This window comes from Diadema antillarum, unplaced genomic scaffold, assembly GCF_040938485.1.
Source record: "Diadema antillarum isolate AM-2024a unplaced genomic scaffold, OU_Dant_1.0 scf00000217, whole genome shotgun sequence".
In the NCBI taxonomy this organism is placed as follows: Eukaryota; Metazoa; Echinodermata; class Echinoidea; order Diadematoida; family Diadematidae; genus Diadema; species Diadema antillarum.
This window is the reverse complement of record NW_027271106.1, coordinates 1,696,364-1,712,555: the sequence shown is the minus strand read 5'-3', so window position 1 is coordinate 1,712,555 and position 16,192 is coordinate 1,696,364.

Sequence of the window (16,192 nt, the reverse complement as noted above, 5' to 3'; positions counted from 1 at the left end):
CATTCGATTTGATTTGATCAAGCTGGGACATCGCACAAAACTTTGACTATTTCAACTTGCTAGAGTGAAAAACATTTTCGGTCGATTTAATGTCCTTTTTGCTTTCTACCCACATTTTCATTAAGATGGAAACCACTGTATCAGTGAATTATTATCTTTTGCTCGTTCCAGTATTAGAGTATTTCTCTTCTTTACCAGCAAGTAGCCCTATACAACATATTTGTTTGTCGGCAATATAGACTTTACTAGGCAGCATCGACGGTTGGTATCACGTACCCTTTATTCATTTATATATCTATCCATTGTTTGCCTTTTTTTGCTGGGCACCATCATTGCTTCAAGGAAGTCACAAATTTGAAAAATAGCTTTGAAAATGATAGGAATATATACAAGTATACTCACCTTTGCATCGAAATCCGAAAAGACATTTTGAGCTATGCCAGGTTTAGATTGCATATTTTGTAGCAGTAAACTAACCAGCTTTGGATTTTGATTGAACTCACTGTTCAAACGCGGTTTCATCAAAGATATCTTATTTCAGCATTTCTTCAAAGGGTAAGATTTTGTGCTCGAGACTAGACTCTGTCTTAAGTTTTTCCATATGAGGGTGATTTTGGTGTTCTAGATTAAAAAGTTGACAAAACTTCGTTATCTCTGGTTTTGTTATTTTTAATCCGTAAACCGAGTACGCCAAAAAATACTGTTGTCGTATTTGCTTGCAAAATATATGGGTTTGAATTCAAATATACCTGTGCACCAAAAAGAGATATTGGTATCTTATTTTGATATCTTTTCGGGTTTCGATGCGTCACATCACCTATATCATCCTTTCCAGCTCTTGGACCACAGCTCCTAGGGCTGGCCGGAAAGCTCGGCTGGGATTACCGCAGAGCGCACCAATGAGCATTAGACTCCCATCACCAGCAGCTTGCCCCATCATGTTCATCAGACGACCCACCTGATACACATCGCTATGGACGTCAGTAGCCTGATCTTGAAGGGCGACCTCTGGGGCGATATGTTGGTATAACTCGCCCCTGAGATATCGAGCCTTCTCGTCGGACGTGAAGCAGTAGTGCGTTGAACATGACTGACGGGAGACCAAGCCTAGATCTATTACTCTGGCCCGCCATTGACCTGTTGTTGAAGAACATACATGGGTAAAATGAAAATAAATACCATGTGTGTTTGTGCTTGTGTATAGAAGGGGGGAGGGAGAGAGAGAAACAGATACTATGAATACTGGTGGGACGGTAATAAAGGCTCAAAACTATAAAGATGAGTAGATGAAAGACAATCTTTGACCTCACTTGTGTAATGCATTATCTTAAAGTGCTTTCATTTGAGTAAACATCTGTCGATGTGTGAGATATGTGTTACTAGAAGGATTAGAACATCTTTTCTTCGTTCAAAAAGGTAATAGAAAAAGGAGAAGGAAAACTAGAGTGTTTAGCCAAGTATTTGGGTATGACAAACTTGAACTCACCTGAAGAGGACTTGTCTAACAGGACATTATCCTCTTTCAAATCATTCATCAGATATCCTCTCTGATGAATGAGGTCAAGTCCTTTGCAGATATCCAAGGCCAGCTGGAGCCAGTTGGTGTGGGTGATGGTAGGAACCCCGCCCCGGATGGCCTTGTCCAGAGTCACGGTCTCTCCCGTTATCGCGTCACCTGGTAACAATTAGATAAGCGCTGGTAATAGTTTTAAGCTGAAATTCGTCTTTCAGTTGACACAAATATTGTGAAGATACTTTCTTGACAAGTTTAAAGCTTTCACCTAAGATTTCACCAATTAGAATTCACAGATTCTTCAGTGATATGCATTGAAAACAGCAGGACTATGTACCTGCTAAAAACCAAGAATCGGTAGTACAACGATTTTTTTTTTTCATAATACGTCTACATAATACGTCACTGTCACAACTAGTGACTGTTAGCTGAGTTCCAAACATCAGTCGATCAAGTCCTCATGTTCCTAGTCCTAAAATTATAGCTTTAATTTTCTCTGATACTTATTTTGTTTGATGAGAAATGACAAAGTATCCCAGGTACATTAGTCAACTTACCGATGAACTCCATCGCGAGGCCGATACACCCAGTGCTGACCTCAAGGCATCCAAGGTACGTTGGGAAACACGCCTCTCTGCCAAATAAATCCAATACGGTAGCTTCCTCCTGGATCTCAGCTACCTAAAGTGTAAAGCAAGTTGAGATGGATGAAGAACATAAAGAGTAGTGTTCACACCTTGCCTTGGATCCTTGGATGCTTTTATTTATTCTTATCGTCGTCATCATCATTGCTATGCCAACATGTTTACTAATCACTCTGTCCAAAACTATTATTTTGACTCTTTGTAGGTAATTGCTATTATATCATACAAATTGTCATAAAAATTTACTTTTGACCTCACAAAGAAAAAGTTGGTAAAGAAACCTTGCATGATTCACTTCTAATGCAATATAAATAAACGGTAAAACAAGGATGAGACGTTACCTTCGTGGTCATCTGGTTAATAGACGAAGGCAGCATGAAGGTCTTCAGGGCAATGGGTCGATCTGTGACGCGATGCCGACAGAGGTACACCGTGCCATAGGACCCCTGTCCTAGGACGATAGAACCTCTGACGGGGTCGAAGTCCTTAAGGTCTGTTGTGGTCCAAACGTATGAGCTTGGAGCGGATGATGAAGATGATGCACCTGCAGCACCAGGCGGGCTGGGTGCTCTCGCCATGGTGCTGTTTTTGGCAGCTGCTCCGCCAGTCGTCGTGCCCACCTGAGATGGAGTGTTGGTAGGCCTGTCATGGAGAATTACAATCATATGAAAATAATCACGCTGTCGTAATATTGTGTTCTTAATACTTAACGACTCATAGTTTATGGATAAAATGTTTTATCATCATAAGCACAATATCAATGTCAACCTTCAATTGTCAAAGAAATTTGCGTTTGTAAGTTGATTAAAAATGTATAAACATCAAACATAAATGCCATACGTTCTACTTAAGTTGATGATTTAGTAGTTCTTACCTAGGAGTGGGGCTTGCCGACGTCTGGCTGGAAGATGGTAGTGTGGATATAAGGGGCGTATGTCTGGATGAAAAAGAAGAAGAAGAAGAGGAGGAGAGAGGGGGATAAGGTATGGTTGTTTTTCTTTCTGTCTGGAAAAAGAGAGACGGGAGGGGAATACTGTAGGATCGTATCAGGACAATCATCTCCGGCTAAATACTGGTTAGTGATAAGGTTAGAGTAAAGATTAGGGTTAGGGTTAGGGTTAGGGTTAGAGTTTGGGTAGGGGTTAGGATTAGGTTCAGGAGCAGTGTAAGGGTCTGGGGTAATTGTCCTATTAGAACTCTATTCCTTTTCTTTCTGTATGCACTTGGCGAAAAGCCTTCCAAAGTGTAAAAGAAGATGCTTAACTTACTTGTCATCATTTTTTTTCTATACGCATCAAAATAATTTTGTTGTCATGGACTGAGGTTAAAACTTGGCGGTTTATATGGGCAATCGCGACTCTTTACACATGATTTCAGAGCGAAAGTTCGGTTAAACAATTGTCATCTCATGTGAAATGGTTCTCGTTGTCAAGTAAAACGTATCGAATATATGATGCATTATACTCCTTTATTTAAAGAAATCACACTTAAAAGAAAAAGGAACATTAATAGATAATCTTACACAGGGGGTGGGGAGTTTGAAAGAGAAGAGGTGCTGGGTGACGAACGACCAGAGGTGCTGATTGGTGACGAGCAGTGTGAGGATGGGGATTGGATGGTGCTAGGAGGTGCCGAGGCTGCGGCTTGATATGGCGTGCTGATTTACAAAGAGCATAATAGAATTAGGTTTTGACAATACCATTTTCTCGACATCTATCTTTAAATGAAATTGTTACCGATTCCACTAGATAAAATGTGTGTTTTTTTAAAGAATGAAACACTGAAGGATTATGATATATATATTTTTTAATTCAGTCTTCCGTGATTTGTGCAGCTTACAATCTGCCCTGTTACTATAGAATCGACGACTCTAAACCAGTTATTAGCATTACGTTCAAATTATTCTAAAATAATATCCAAAGTCTTCTCACCATGCAGGCAGAGTTGGGGAGAGAGAAACACCCGAAGAGGAGGCAGTCACGTCAACCTGAAGATCGAAATTAATAATATTAATAATAACGATAATGATGATAATAATAATGATGATAATAATAATAAGAATTAATAGGAATGATAATAACAATAATAATAATAAGAAGAAGAATAAGAGGAATAGTGTTATTTGTATAGCGCACAAGTCCACCTTTCGGTGCTCATGGAGATATGGAAATAGAGGCAATTTATTTGCCTTTTTTGTGATCATTTCTGCATAATCTTGATTAATGGTTATAATCTGAATCTCTGTTACTTCATTCAATTAATTCTGGGTTGTCATCTTTGTAAAGTGATTTTCATAATCCACGGACTTATCTTCTCATTTGTGTTTTTTTGAAACGCCCTACCAGAGTAGGGCCTACTTACCTGAAGATGGTCCTTCGAAGGAACTTTCTTATGTTTGGCCAAAGCCAACTCCATCTTCAAGATCTCGATCTGTGATGTTGCATCGAGATACTTGTCCATGAACCGTCTCGTCTTCTCCTCAGCCTGCTTCGCCCTCTCACCGACGATGAGAGCCTGCTCTTCGGCCTTCCTCGCTCGTTCTTCGGCAATGATTGCCTTCTCTTCTGCCTGTCTCACATTCTCCTCGGCAATGCTCAGCTTATCTTCGGTTCGTTTCGCTCTCTCCTCGGCGAGCCGAGATTTCTCCTCTGCGATGTTAATGCCTTCTTCTGCCAGTGCTAGTTTCTGTTCTCCAGATATCGCCCTTTGCTGAGCCTTCGCCGCAATCTCTTCAGCAACCTTTACCTTCTGGCTGATCAGCCGCGCGTTGTCCTCGGCTCCTCTGATGTCCTCCTCCATTGCTGTCAACCGTGTCTCAGCGATACTCGCCCTGTCCTCGGCACGACAAGCACGGTCTTCTGCTTGTCGTGCCCTTTCTTCCTCCTGCCGTACCCTAGCCTCGGCCCTTTGAGACTTCTCCTGAGCGCGAGCCACCTTCTGAAGGGAGTAGTTTGCCATGCCTCCGATGAGACCGGCTGTGCGCTCAGCTCGCTTTGCCTTTCTTTCGGCAAGGCGTACCTTGTTGGACAAAACCTGTTAGAATTGAGAAGAAAGAACAAGCTTATGGTCAATAATAGTGGTACCAGATAGCACAGAAATAAAGATTGCGTGTATATTACTTTTAGTATATCAAGACTCATTGTTCGTAATCGCTTTACAGTAGCATTGTATATTATGTATTTTTTCATCATCGTTTCATTCATTTTAAGGAACATGTGTGTGTAATGATTTTTGTAATTAAAAATTCACTTTTCCTACTTCGCCTTGAGCACGCTAGTCATGTTGAATTGGCGCATTATAAGTACACTGTATTATAATAATAATAATCATTATTATTATCAGTATTATTATCAATACTAGTATATTTGTTGTTATTATTGTTATCATTATTATTATTATGATGATGATGATCATTATCATTATTACTATTATTAATGAACATTCAATTCCATCAGGTCATTTTGTTGAAGTCATAAACATTTGTGGAGTCAATGGCCGGTTGACGCTTCATTACACGATGGTAGAATAGTGTCTCTTCTTCACTAAGATCATGGATAGTGTCTTTTATTTTTATTTATATCCTTTTTGTTTGTGTCTGTGGGGGTGGGGGCTTCTCTATGTTTTTTACATCGTCTTCCAAAGATATGATACTGTGAGTTCACCGTATTCTCGGGTTTTACGCCTGTGTTCGTGTGGATCTTAATTGATTATCAAAGAAATGGGGCATTATAACGTACTCCAATCTGTTCCTTCAGCTCCTTGTTTTGAAGGGACTCTTGGAGCCGTTGGAGAAGAAGATTACCAGCCAGGTACACTGGTTGTGATGGAATTAGGCGGGCTGTCTCAACCAGCTTGGCACACAATGAGAAATGAAGAGATTGTAAAATGCTAATAACTCGGATCGGTACTAAGTTTTTATTCAATAATCTGACCTTAGTAATGTAAGCATCTCACTTTGCATCTATTTCCACCATTTACTGTGGCCGCATAACACTTAGTCTTCATTCATTCATTTTTCCATCATCAACAAAACTTGCAAATACACCTTTAAAAATAGTTCTCAAAGTGAATCAGGATGCTGCTTTTTAAGGGAAATCTGATATGATGCTACAGACTGGAAACACTGCTGTGTAGGAATATAATGATGCTTCTTCACAACCTCAGTAGGCAGCTGTACGACAGCTCATGTACAGTAAACCCACTATCTGTAGTAACATTGTTCACAATAGGTCTTATAATCTTATCGTCAATTTTATTGTATCAAACACTTTTTCGTATATTTTCAGTGAATATGACTCCAATTAATGTGTATATAATAATATATTTTATTGTAATAATAATAATAATAATAATAATAGCTGTCCTACAGCTGTCTCGCTTCTTTTCTATTCATCATTCTCTATTGAACAAAACTAAAAATTTTTAGGAAGAAGTCTTGATAAGCAGGCATACATCTGTCTACTGATATTATTATTAAACTTTGTAAGAAATTCAGGCTGTGAAGTGTAATACAAATAATGATAATAATAATAATAATAATGATATTAATAGTGATTTTATTTTCTCGTATATACGTTTTTCCTGCTTATTTGAAACATGCGACATAGAATAAGAGAATGTGGGGAGTATACTAGTAGTTTTTGCTTACATCAGGGGAGCTGTTCGCGGGTAACCCTGCGGTGGCCCGGACCCAAGGGTACGGATCGTAACACCGTGACCTCTTCTGTAACTCCCATGGCACGGGGACGTGAATTGGGGATTTGGAATACACCTCCATGGCGTCGTAGTCAGACTAGATCTCAATATCTGTATATAAGCAAGATTGAAGATTTGAATGATAATGATAAGGCCTATGTATGAAGTGTCCCCCTATTGATTGTGTATAGACCTTCTGGTTGAATAAATGACCTTCACTTGACCTTGAGGAATGCCAATGTACAAAGTATTTTTTAAGTAGTTGTAAAGCCTTAAATCCGTTGAAATTTATGAGTAAAATTAGGAATACTCATGTAAACGATTGTAGATAATCAATACTGACCTGACAAAATACGATTTACTGTCTCTCAAGTCGCAAAAGTGGGAAAACTTCGGGAGCTTTCGTGATAACACACTTTCGATAGAAAGAAGCACAGAGATGGTACACTGTTGAATTGTTTGTTATGTACGAACGTACGTGTACGTACACACGTAACCTTGGTCCGCGCATATCAGGGCGTCACTTTGTGCACATGCCCGTAATGACGCGAACTTCATCCTAATACGCGCAGTGACGTAATAATAATATGGGCGTTGCGTTTGTCTCCATCAACCCAGTGCGCCTACAACCCTTTTCAGTATCTGTGACGTAATAATGAAACTTTGTTACATTTTTGTTTACATAACAACGGTGTTTTTTCAAGTGGTTTATGCCTACTGATTCTCCTGTGCTGTATGTTCATACCAAAGACCCTAAAGGTCCTTGCTCATACGCATCTGATGGTGTGCTCTTAGCTTATTAGCAATGCCTGGATTTACCAAGTTCGTGATGGGCGATTTTGGACCCGACTCCGAAGCGGCTGGCAAAGCAAATTATTTTGTGCCACCACAGGTGAGATATTCTGTTGGTTTAATAATATTTTGAATCGTTACGGTTTTACACCAACCCGGTACAGCCGGTGTCATCAACTTTGTAAGTTTGTGTAATATAATAATAACAATCCAAATATCATTTCATTTTAGACTTCAGTATCTCTCCAAAATTTGATGCATTTCCTCCATCAATGTATATACTTCTCTCTCGCTGTTGCCTTATATGATAATCATTACTCCATCATAGCTGTGGAGTCATTGATAACTACAAACATGCCTTCGGGCATTCACCGATGGCTCTCTATCTTTTAACCACAAACACTACAACCTACCACAAAATGGCGGAATGAAAGAACTTCACACACAGACGCATATTATGATCTGAGAGACTTTCCATTATAGTGGAGTTTATTGTAAACAGTAATGAGCACAAATGAAAGCAGTTATCATAGGTCCTGGGGTGGTATTCTGAACACCGTTTTATCTCTGTTGTAACTTGTGTTGTAACTTGTGTTGTAAGTCCGTGACTTACAACACCGCTAAAACAGTTGTAAATCGGTATTCTGAGAACTGTTTTAGCGGTGTTGTAAGTCGTGAACGCCACGCCCACCCAAATAATCATATCCAATAGGAAATATTGTTAGAAGTAGCATCTAAGACATTTTAACCAATAAGATTGCTCCCTTGGGCAAATGCGCTTTGCTTAACTTTGCGCGTTTTAACAAGCGCTCATTCTCTGGCGTGCGCACAAATAGGACAATGGCATGCGCAGGTAAAGAGAGCCAGAGATAAATAAAGTTAGAACAGAAGCTTGATCATTAATATGCCTTCTTACAGGTTTTGACGTAGAGTTGGTGCTGTATTAATGGGGGAATCGAAAAGCTATCTTAAATGGAGTCTTTTTATTTTTTCTTTATCAAACTAGGGCATTACAATGCCATTTATATGTTATCATTGTTATCATTATCATTATTTATATTTCTATTTATACGGGATTGTCTATTAGAGGGATGAGAAATTATCATAAGTATTGTGTTTGTTAATTATTCATTGTTTGTTAACGGCACTCACGGTGTTCAGAAGATTAATTGACTTCTTGATATTTTGGAAAAATAGTATTGAATGTCTGATTTTTGAAATTTCTCAGAAATGATTTTAGAAATATTTTTGAAACACCAAAAGGTCTGAAAATGAGTGCTTATTGGTGAAGATAGTGAAATCATGTAAAAAAAAAGTTTAATACTTTGTAAGATGAATGATATAGACATGCAGTACATAAATAGAGTTAAATGACTATTACTTTTATACATGTATAACAATTAAGTATAATTCAGAGGAAACTTTCTAATAAAAGATCGTTGGCATGGTAGGGGGGTATAAGAAATTCTGTATTTATGAGTATGTGTTTTACTGCTTAACACAAACTGCCGGCGGTGCTGGTAACCTTTCTGTTCATGTGTTTGTGTTTTTACCCATGTGCATAATTGCGTATACTTCCAAGGTTATTGTTAAATTTTGTATTGTGGAATGAGTATACATTTGGAAAACTGCTTTATCTTTTGCAATTCTGTATACATTGTTTTTATATTTGTATTTCTTTTTATTTTGAACTCGCATACCACAATATTTACTTGACAAATTATCTAACAGAAGTTAAAACGAAAGTTACAACAGAGTTAAAACACCTTCCACCCTGTTTTATCTCAGAAGCCTAAATTTGCGCATGGTGTGAGTTACAACAGAAGATAAAACAGTTTTCAGAATACCGTGTAATCTAATGGGTGCATAGGTTTGCGCCCAAAGTTACGCGCGTGAGCATATACCCTAAGACAATGGTATGCGCAGGCAAAGAGTGCGCAAGATAAAACACAAGTTACAACAGAAGTTACAACAGAAGTTACAACAGAGATAAAACGGTGTTCAGAATACCGATTTGTTACGACAGACTTATAACAGAGATAAAACAGTCTCAGAATACCACCCCTGTTCTACAGCCTTTGATTCATACAGCTGAAGTGATAACTTTATTGGTGAAACTGAAGGTGATCTTCATCCGATCTTTAAACTTTATGTTAGTACTTTATATCCACGTGGTTTGTTGTCCCCCATGTTAACGTATTGACAGTTGTTATCCTCGCCCGCAGGCCTTAATTTGACGACATGTATGGAGAATATTCATGCGCATCCATCTGCAACCCTCTTTCGTCACGTAGAATTTGGTATGAAATTGATAAACTATTTCACTTACTGCACTGTTTCTGTGATCACAGTTACTTTCCAAAAAAGAAAAAACGGAAGAAGCTGTGAATGAAATTAGTGAAATAAAAGCAAGATAACAGTGAGTGAGAGAAAGTTAGCAAAAACCATCAAATCTCGTTAAATGTAATTAGTGCTTGACTTCAAAATATAGTAGGGCATAAAAGTCAATTAAGATAATATTAGACGACTCGAGAAGCCTGAACTATGTTTAATTGGTTTGGGTTGGGTTGGATTGGGTAATGTTTTAACAATGATGAAAAAGATAATTTGCACATCGCCAGTGAGGCATTATAGCTACAAAGATTGCATTCCTGGAAGGAGACCAAATGTTTATTAGATTTTGAAAAAGATAATTTATAATAATGCACAATATATATTTTTTCTTTTTCCCGAATTCCCAAAATTAGCATTTTTTATTTCATATACGTCTTTGCATTCAGTCATTACCCAGCTTACACAAGGACGTTTTGTCAAAACGTTTTCAGAACGTCTTTTTGTGGAAGTTTTTCGACGTATATAAAACGTTTCAAATGGACGTTATAAAAACGTTTCTTTAAACGTTTAGAAAACCAATAAAAAACCTTTCGGAATTATTAAGGACCTGCAGAAAACCTTTTGAACGTTGTGGACGTCAGTGAAACCTTTTAAGAATATTCAAAACGTTCTGTGGACGTTTTGCGGACGTCCAAAAAACCTTTGAAACCGTCTAGTACGTTAAAAAAAAAAACGTTTTAAGAACGTCTAAAAAGTCTGACCATTTCCAGAACGTTCAGAGAACCTTCCATATCCGTCTAGAACGTCCAGAAACCCTTTTAAGAATGTCTAATGTTTATTCTTTATAGGGTATTTAAAAAAAAAAATCATAGTTATGAGAATATAGACGCAATCTGAGATTAAAAATGTACCCTAAATCTAATCCTGTATACTCCTATCCTAACCTATTCCTAATGTCCTACCACCTATACAACACCCTATTCCCAATTGAGGATTCTATATCACATTCGTTTATGTACCACCAAAATGTTGTGATGCATGAAGACATTTACTAAAATTAGATCACATACACCTTGATTTGAATATTCATAATTATACATGAATATTCATAATAAAGAGCCGTAAAGAGGACGAAATAAAAACGTTTTTTTTTAACGTTCATTAAAGACGAAGTCGACGTAGCAGACCTAATAAAAACGTTTTGTGAACGTTTATAAACGAAGACATTGCAGACATAATAAAAACCTTTTGTAACGTCCATTGACGTTTCTAAAACGTTTTCCAAAAAAAAAAAAAAACTGTGCTTTGCGGTAAATGCTAAGTCCCCAATTTGACGTTGTATTTATGTTTTAAAAACGTCCATTTCATACGAAATTTGTACGGAACCTCAAAAGAAAAAACGTTTAGGAAACGTTCTGAAAACGTTCTGTGTTTGCTGGGTATAGATGTAAACTCTTACATGCGATATGACACACTATTCATTTTATTCAGCTTCTTCTTGATATCAAATCTCATCAGATGGCCCTTTTTCATTTTTTTTTTCATCAGATTTGTCTTAAGCCTGTAATCGGCATGTTTCATAAACTGCCGTTTAAAAATGCCACTCCTGACAGCCTGAGTTTTCATTATAATATCAAATTCATTTCAATATGAGAATCGGTCCATGTTATTATTCCCATAGATTCCTCTCACTAATCTCCTTACAGCTTCTCTGCATGCATGATAATACATTGTGCATAACCGATTATCACTGCTGCTTAGATGATCCGCTCCTTGACATAAGGTGCATGAACGATCTTATTTGTTTTCTTTTTCTTTTTTATTCGGAGACCAGTTTGCCTAAATTCAAGCGGTAGATAGTTTGGTGGATGGACAGGCCCATTTTTTTGCTCTCCAATGTGATGGACACTCTCTACAATATTCCATCTCCTTGCAGGTTTTTGCTGTTTGTTTTACAATTTGCTTGCAGATTCTAATTGTTGCTGTTTCGTGCAGAGCCCTGCCTGGCTCTTTACGTTGTGACAGACAACCCTTCTATGTCCATCTCCATACTGATACAACTTAATGTTTCTGAAGACGTTACCCTTTTTGCATTTCATGGCAGAGGATAGAGATACTTGTATGTCTCGCACAGAAATCGTAGGGCAGGTAGTATATATTTCGTACGACATTTAACTCGCTGCTGCGGACGAATACAAACGATTATCTCTACCCCACCGCCACAACTTACACATTGTGTTTTGTTGTTGTTGCTGCTGTTGTTTTGCACTTGTGAAGAACCCCATCTCGCTGTGCACTGTGCTGGATAACAGTACTCAAAGTGTATGAATTCCACCTCCTTATACAACTTCCCTATTGTGTGTTTTGTTCCTATTGTTTTGTGACGAGGCCCACTTAACTTCACACTGTGATGGACAACATCAAAACTCACAGCGCCATCTCCTCACAACTGACTTATCGTTCTGCTGTTGTTGTTGCTGTTGTTGTTGGTGCTGGTTTTATTATTATCCATGTTTGTGAAGAGCTCCACCTCGCTGTAAACTAGTATTCCATCTCCTTACAATTTTTGTTACAAAAAAGCACTTCGAGTGATATGCAATACCTCCAGATGTTCCCATACTGACGATTTATTTGTGGAGAATAAGGTTTTGAAAGTTAGGGATTTGTATTATTATTATCCTGGTCAATTCATTGATAGTTTACATAATAATTCACTTCCTTTAGTTTTTGAAAATATGTTTAATAAGAATAAAAATATTCATAAATACCCCACTCGTCAAACAGATGAGTATCATTTGTCCCTTACTCGAACTCTTTTTACAAAATCTACGTTTATTTACAGCGGCCCAAAATTACGGAATTCCCTCGAGAAAAATATAAAAGATTCTACTTGTTTTGAAATAATTTTCTAGTAATTAAAGAAATATCTGATTAGTTTATATGTACCCCATGATTGCTTTGCCTGATTTGGAATTGTTCTATTTTCTTCGCCCTGCGTCGAGACACTAACGGTGGCCCGGTGGCCCGGGGGCCACCAAAAATGAAAGTCGGGCCACCAAATTTCAAAAAAGGGCAAGTTTGGTGGCCGGCCTCGGGCCACCAAAATTTTTTGAAAAGTGTCATTTATTTATGTTAAGATGTTGCAACCCATGTGCCTGTCAATGAATATCTATACTTAGTCTTACCATTCAGCAGTTAAATTGTTTAAAGGATGGATGAAAAGGACTGAATTAGTGCCTGAGAGTGAGTGTTGCGAGTTTGATGAGGTTTATTTATGAGTAGATATGTCCAGCTTCCAATTATTACTATGATAAAACTTAAATATTTGACTAATAAAAAAAAGGAATTCTAATGTTTTTTATTGTTTTTGGGGGGCCACCAAAATTTTCTCTCGGGCCACCAAAAATTTGAAATTGATGATTTTGGTGGTCCCATCGGGCCACCAAATAAAAAAGCTAGTGTGGAGCCCTGCCTATGTATATTGATTGGAAATGAAAATAAAAACATGAATGAATGAACTTTCCTGTGGTTGGTGCTGCTGCTAATTGTTATTTCGCGAAGAGCCCCATGTCGCTCTACACTGCGATGGACATCCCCTTAGTAATCCGTATATCCATATACATGTAACTTTAAACGGCCGTTTGTGTTGCTGATATTGTTGTTTGTGCATCGATCCCACATCGCTCTGTACACTATAATGGTCACCCCCTTAGTATCACCTGTTGTTTGTGTTGCTGTTATTATCGGTTTAAAAACCCACTGTAATGGATAGCCTCTCAGTATTCCATCTCCTTATATCTTAAATCGTTGTTTGTGTTGTTGAATACTGTTGTTTGTGCAGAGCCCCACTTCGCTCTACACTGTGATGGACAACCTTATATAGTATTCCATCTCCTTATAATTCCCCCTTTATAAAATATTCCTGCTATTGAAGTTTTGTGAAGAGCCCCACCTCGCTCTGCACTGTGATGGACAACCTCGTAGTATGCCACCTCTTTATAACTTACCCTTTATTAATGTTGCTGCTGTTGAAGTTTTGTGCAGAGCCCCACCTCGCTCTACACTGTGATGGACAACCCGTTAATATTCCATCTCCTTACAACTTACCTGTCGAGTTTTGCTGTTGTTGTTGTTGTTGTTGCTATTGTTGTTGTTTGTGAAGAACCCCCACCAAGCTCGAGAGACTGTGATGGACAGCCCCTTAGTACAACTTACCTGTCGTTTGTTTGTTTTTGTTTTTTTGTTACCATGTGCAGAGCACCACCTCGCCCTACACTCTGATGGACAACTTTGGATCACGTTCGATTTCCATTTCCACCATGAAATATTTGTGAGATTAAAACGGCACCAGGGCATTCTACTGAAAAACAATGCAACTTGAAGAGACAGTATCATTGTCATTTCATTTGATCAAGCTGTTATATCGCACATGAACTTTGACTATTTGCATTTGTCAGAGAGAAAAAAAGAACGACATCATTTTCTGTCGGTTAAAAGTCCTTTTGCTTTTACTATCCACATTTTTCAATGTTTTCATTTCCATGGAAATTACTGTCAATAAAATGTTATTTTACTCGTTCCAGTATTACAGCATTTCTCCTACCACCAAGTGGGCTTATGATTATATCAGTACATAGCATCTTTGTTTTCGACAATTATAGACTTTACTTATAGGCAGCATGGACAGTTGGTATCACGTTCCATTTATTTATTTAGATAATTATCTATTGTCTGTCTTTTTGCTGACCACCATCGATCATTGCTGCGATGCAGTCTCAACTTTGAAGAATAACTTTGAAAATGATAGGAATATATACGAATATACTCACCTCTGCATCGAAATCCGAAAAAAAATTATGAGCTATACCAGGTTGAGATATACTTTGTGTATGGCGGTAGACTAACCAGCTTTGGATTTTGATTGAACTCACTGTTCAAGCGTTGATTCGATGTCAACCATGATATTGTATTGCAGCATTTTTTCAAAGGATAAGATTTGGTGCTCAAGACAGAGAGTGAAATACGTCTTAAGCTTTCCAATATTCGCCACGAGGGCTGATTTTGGTGACTTACAGTATTTTATCTCCTCAAAACTGACTTATCATTTTGCTGTTGTTGTTGTTGTTGTTGGTTTTATTATTGTCCATGTTTGTGAAGAGCCCCACCTCAAACTAGTATTCCATCTCCGTACGACTCACATGTGGTTTGCTTTGCCGCTATATTGCTATTTCGTGATGAACCCTGGTCGCTCTACTCTGTGATGGACATCCCCTAGTAATTCACAATCACGTTCATATAGCTTTAAACTGTTGTTTGTGTTGTTGATATTGTTGTTTGTGCATCGATCCCCACATCGCTCTATACACTGTAATAATCATCCCCTTAGTATCGCCTGTTCTTTAAGAAACTCATTATGATGAACCTCTCAGTATTCCATTTAATCTGTTGTTTGTGTTGTTGAATACTGTTGTCTGTGCAGAGCCCCACCTCGCTCTACACTGTGATGGACAACCTCGTAGTATTCCACCTCCTTATACCTTACCCTTTATTAATATTCTTGCTGTTGAAGTCTTGTGCAGAGCCCCACCTCGCTCTACACGGTGATGGACAACCCCTCAATATTCCATCTCCTTACAACTTACCTGTCGGGTTTTGTTGTTGCTGTTGCTGCTGCTGTTGTCACTGCTACTAACTGCTATTTTTGTTGTTTGTGAAGAGCCCCCACTCAGCTGGAGAGACTGTATCTGATGGACAGCCCGTTAGTATCCCAGCTCCGTACAACCATGGTACAACGTACCTGTCGTTTTATTGTTGTTACCTGACCTTGTACAGAGGCACCACCTTGCCCCACAATAGCTTTAATGGACAACCTTGGATCACGTTCCATCTCCGTTCCCATCATGCAATATTTGTCAGATTACACCGGCACTGCAGGGCATGCTAATGAAAACGTTGTCAACTTGAAGAGACAATACTACTTCATTCGATTGTCATTCGATTTGATTTGATCAAGCTGTGACATCGCACGAAACTTTGACTATTTCAACTTGTTAGAGTGAAAAACAATTTTCGGTCGGTTTAATGTCCTTTTTGCTTTCTACCCACATTTTCATCAAGATGGAAACCACTGTATCAGTGAATCATTATCTTTTGCTCGTTCCAGTAATAGAGTATTCTCCTCTTTACCAGCAAGTAGCCCTATACAACATCTTTG